Source organism: Lactuca saligna, chromosome 6 (genome assembly GCF_052625555.1).
Source record: "Lactuca saligna cultivar CGN05327 chromosome 6, ASM5262555v1, whole genome shotgun sequence".
In the NCBI taxonomy this organism is placed as follows: Eukaryota; Viridiplantae; Streptophyta; class Magnoliopsida; order Asterales; family Asteraceae; genus Lactuca; species Lactuca saligna.
In genome coordinates this window covers 144,399,129-144,404,245 of record NC_136422.1, presented here as the reverse complement: position 1 = coordinate 144,404,245, position 5,117 = coordinate 144,399,129, and the positions used below count along the sequence as shown (strand labels likewise).

General features: G+C 41.1%; 1 non-coding gene across 1 annotated transcript; it reads right to left on the bottom strand.

Moving 5' to 3' along the window:
* Positions 1-3,198: 3,198 nt before the first annotated feature.
* LOC145003607 (small nucleolar RNA R71) lies at positions 3,199-3,305 on the bottom strand. The gene has a single exon (XR_013662061.1). It is a non-coding gene; the product is annotated as a small nucleolar RNA R71 (small nucleolar RNA).
* Positions 3,306-5,117: the final 1,812 nt, after the last annotated feature.

Genomic DNA, 5,117 nt, shown 5'->3' with positions numbered 1-5,117 from the left:
GCCCCGGCAAATCTGAGGATCACAGACGACCGTCAGGGCTGAGCAAAGGCGCATGCGGTAGGAGGCAGGGATTTTCAGATGACTACCATGGAGACGCAAGCAACGTCGGACGTAGCACGTGTGTGTCTTTCGCTTCTATGTTAACTTTGTTCATGATTATATTGTTAAGGTTCTGCATCATTATTGGTATAAATATTTTAGAATTGTGTGGCTTGCTTTTGATTTAGTTATATGCCACCTGCATAGCTTGGGTATTAAAATGGGAGTTAGGGGTCATGCCCTATGGAAGCAGGTTACTGAGGATGCAGTAACTATAGCATGCTTATGTGAGACTCAGTAGTGTCCTGCTAGATTCAGGAAGGTGTCATCGAGTAATGGATCGGCTAGACCCATAGCTATGGCAAGCTTGGTTCTTCAGCAGATTGATTGTGGTATAGCAGAGAAGATTGGGAATTCTTCTCAAGCATTGAGCAGTGAGGTATAAGCAGGATCAAAGTGGAAGAGAACCCTCCGAGTGTACAAGGGTAAGAGCACGCAGATCCAGAATGAGTACACGACCTCTGAGAAGGAAAAGAAGTAGCACAATGATTGATGGGTTGAGGAGTTCAACGTTAGGAGTTTGGGAGACTTCCCAACAGTTAGTTCATGTATTCGAGATGGTTAGTATCCGGTTGGGAATTCGGGTTGGAGGGTCGCCTGTAGGGCTCGAGAAAGTTGGAAGGAGGATTTCAAGAATGATTAGCATGGGATGCTTTCATTTTAGTAGTCAGTGGCAGAGACAACATGTAGAGCATGGTAGAGCGGCGGGAGAGCCGCAACTTTCTTCAGCAGCAGTTAGAGGTGGAAAGTGTTGTAAGACTATGGGGTAGTGATATGTGCATAATTAGTTAATTATTTAACATATATTCTTGGTTATTTTTGGTTAGTTATGAGAATAATATGGACAAAAGGTACTTAAAATGCTTTGAATTGTGTTTTCAGTCCAAAAGATATGCTTGGAGGCAAAAAGGAGAAAAGGGAAAGCAAGTGAAGGTTAAAGAATGAAAAGAGAGACTTACTCGGTGAGTAGATCGACATTACTCGGCGAGTACACGATGAGGTGCCAGAAGATATATACAACTGCTGATCTAAAGACGGATAAGTATTGACCTACTCGGCGAGTTGATTCTGCTACTCGCCGAGTACCCTCTGTTTTGGGATATCTTTAGAAGACGAATCCTTATCACATGGGAGAGAACCCCTGGCGAATTTTGAAGGATTAGCTGCGACTAAAAGGTTCAGAAGGCGCTGAAGAACCCTAAGCTTCAAGAGTTGGAAGAATTCAAGCAATTAGGTTAATTCTACCACTTAGACTTAGGAATTAAACATGTTTGCTTCCATAAACTTTGTTTTTATGCTTGTTTCTACTGCAACTATGAGCTAAACTCGTTTTTGTTTCTGTTTGGGGAATACCAAAGAACTCCTATGGTTTAATTATTGAATTTTGTTTAATTGTCTATTGGTGATTTATTAAATTAAGTTTGTTAAAGAACCTTATGTGTTAATCACTACTATTTTCTGTTAATTGGAAGGCAATTAGGTTGCATGAACATCACTTAATTGTTAACCTCATATGTCTATGTGAATGCTAAAACATATGCTTGGAAGTAATGAGTATGAAACTAAGATTAATAAGAAAATAGGAAGATTAATGTGTGAGCTTGTTTGAGAAACCATCAACAAGAGGTTAATTGAATTAATAACTTAATTGGCCATTACAAATCTTATTTAATCCAAATAATTAATCTAGGGAATTAATTAGTTTAAACACTTGATCAACGCTTAAATTAGTTAATTGTCTAAGGGTTAGGAGTAATGAACATGAACCTAACTACTATTATTGGTAACCAATAGCAATTAATCTACCTTAACTTAAATAACCATAGGAGTGAATTGGTTGAACCTAAATAGAAACATCTTTATCAAATTTGGTGAATAGTTGTTGCTTTAGTTAATTAGTTAAATTTAGTTTGCTTAAGTTTCTAGTCTTGCAAAACTAGAGAAAAACCATTTACTTTTATTATTTGTTTTAGTTAAAATTAGCTATTAGTTTAATTTCCGTTCCCTGAGTTCGATACCTTACTTATCAATCTATACCACTTAAAGACAGGTTCACTGTCTTTGTGTGCTCAAATTATTAATAAAAAGTAGGGATAAAACTAGTTGAATTTACACACATCAAGTTTTTGGCGCCGTTGCCGGGGAACGGTTCTAAATAATTAAGCTAATTCCTAATTTTTTCGATCCTTTGTGTGAGTTTACTTGCATAAAGTTCATTTACTGCAATTTAGTAACTAGTAATTAGGTTTTAGTATCTGTTTTAGTTAGGTTAAAAACTTAGAATTTTTTTTGAAAAAATCACTGATACTCGCCGAGTGCACTCGCACCTACTCGGCGAGTAACAGCTTATTTAGAAATTTTTCCTTTTATTTGTTTACAATCTTTTTGTTCTTTTTACGCTTTTATTTGATTAATTTCAGGACTTTCATGACCAGAGGAGCAAACACACCACTGGTACCCCCGTTTGAAGACCCCGAATCCGAATTGAAAAGAAACAAAGGGAAGGACGTGGAGAGTTCAAGCACACCAAAGAAATCACCATTGTCCAACTTGAAGACTGTTTTCGGGAAAAAGAAGAGCAGCAAATCAGGAGCTTCAATCGCTTCCTTAATAATTGAAGAGCCAATTCAAGAAGAGATTAGATACGAAACCGAGGAAGAAGATGAGGCAACTTACGAACAAGACACCGAATCGGAGGAAGAGTTAGCATTCACTATGGCTAACATTGATGAAATTCCCATGGGAGAATGGAAGAAGAGGATGCGCGACGACCATGGCCCGGGACTTGTGCAACCCGCAATTCCCGCAACTGCCACCTTTGAGTTAAAAGGTCATATCCTAGCTTCACTCAAGGAAATACCTTTCTACGGGAAAGATCATGAAGATGCCTACAAACATTTGGATGAAGTAAATGATGTTGCTGATTACTTCAACATTCCAAATGTCACCCGCGAAACTCAACTGCTTCGGATGCTTCCGGTAACCTTCAAGGGTGCTGCTAAAGACTGGCTCAAATCACTTCCTCCCGGGTCAGTCACTACTTGGGCCAGAATCAAGGAAGAGTTTATTGATCACTTTTGCCCACCGTCCAAGATAGCCAAGCTCAAGAAGGCCATTGCAAATTTTGAACAACAAGCTGGAGAGTCGTTATATGAAGCATGGGAAAGGTACAAAAGTCTGCTACGAAATTGCCCACACCATGATCTAAATAGCCAACAAGAAGTTTCCATCTTTTATGATGGAGTCAATGTCACGACCCGGCAGCTGCTAGACTCACAAGGCCGACTTACAAAGAAGCCACCCCCGGTGATCAAAGAATTAATTGAAGAATTCTCTAAACACTCTAGAGAATACCACAACCCTAGGAATGATGTCACGAGGGGAGCCGCATACGCTGCTACTGAAGATTTGTCCGCGGTTATGGCCATGTTAAAAACCATGGATAGAAGAATGGACAAAATGGATCAAACTATCCATGCCATACGGGTGGGTTGCGAGAATTGCAATGGACCTCACCTCACTAGAGATTGTGATTTGGATGAGCACGGAAACAAAAGGCACAAGTATGCTATTCGAGCGGTGACCGGTATGATGAAGACTGGCGAAAACAAAAGAAGGAGTGGCTGCCTTACGAAGAGTACAAGAAGGCCAAGGAGGAGAAGTATAGACAAAAAGGGAGAGGCTTTTACCAAAAGGAGGATCCGGTGCAAGAGAAGAAGCCAAGCTTGGAAGAGATGCTAACTAAATTTGTGGCTGCTTCCGAGAAAAGACACAGTGACCACGATGCTGCTATCCAAGAAACAAGAACAATGCTCAGGAACCAGCAAGCATCCATCCATAACATAGAAACTCAGCTTGGGCAACTCGCTCAACAACTAAACCAAAGGTCATCGGGTGAGCTTCCTAGCAAAACCGAGAACAACCCACGAGGCGCGCAAGTGAATATTGTTACCACAAGAAGTGGGAAGATTATTACTCCCCTGGCCCCCATTCGAACTGAAGCGAACAAGGACTCACGGAAGGAAGAAATGGAAGTACAAGTTGAAAACCAACATTCACAATCTGAGAGCCCTACTCGCCGAGTAGGACCGATGGACTCGGCGAGTACATCTGAAAAAACTAATGATCAACCACCCTTGAAACCATACCAGCCTCCAATGCCATACCCAGCCCGAGCCAAGAAGGAGAAGCAGGAAGAGGAATATCAGAAGTTCCTTGATCATATTAAAACTCTTCAAATAAACATTCCTTTCATTGAAACCGTTATGCAAATGCCCAAGTATGCAAAGTTCCTTAAGGAACTCCTCACTAATAGAAGAAAGATGGAAGAAGTGCAGAAAGTAGTATTGAATGAGAATTGCTCCGCTGCCATGCTAAACAAATTACCAAAGAAGAAGGGTGATCCGGGGAGCTTAACTCTACCTTGCCAATTTGGCAACTTGGCAGCAATTCATGCTTTAGCTGATTCTGGAGCGAGTGTGAACCTTATGCCGTACTCGTTCTTCAAAAAGCTGGACCTCCCGGAGCCAAGGCCAATTCAGATGGAAATTCATTTGGCAAACAAGACGGTTACTTTCCCAAGAGGCATATGTGAAGATTTATTAGTGAAAGTAGACAAATTTGTCTTCCCGGCTGACTTCATCATTCTCGACATGGAGGCGGACCCGCAAGTACCAATCATCCTTGGAAGACCCTTCCTCAACACCGCTAGCGCCATCGTAGATATGAGAGATTCAAAGCTCACATTGCGAGTTGGGGACGACTCAGTAACATTCGGGGTAGACCAAGCCATGAAGTACTCAAGGAGTAGTGACGACACGGCATTCTCAATCGACATGCTTGACGAGTTATTGGAAGAAGACATACCTGAAGATTCCAGCAAGTTTGCAGCTTTGGAAGAAGTATTTGATCCAGAAAAAAGACTTATTAGAGATTAAAAGACTGTTGGAGGAAGCAGAGTATGAAGAACTAAAAAACCAAGCTGAAAGCCCTACTCGCCGAGTAGACCCGATCTACTC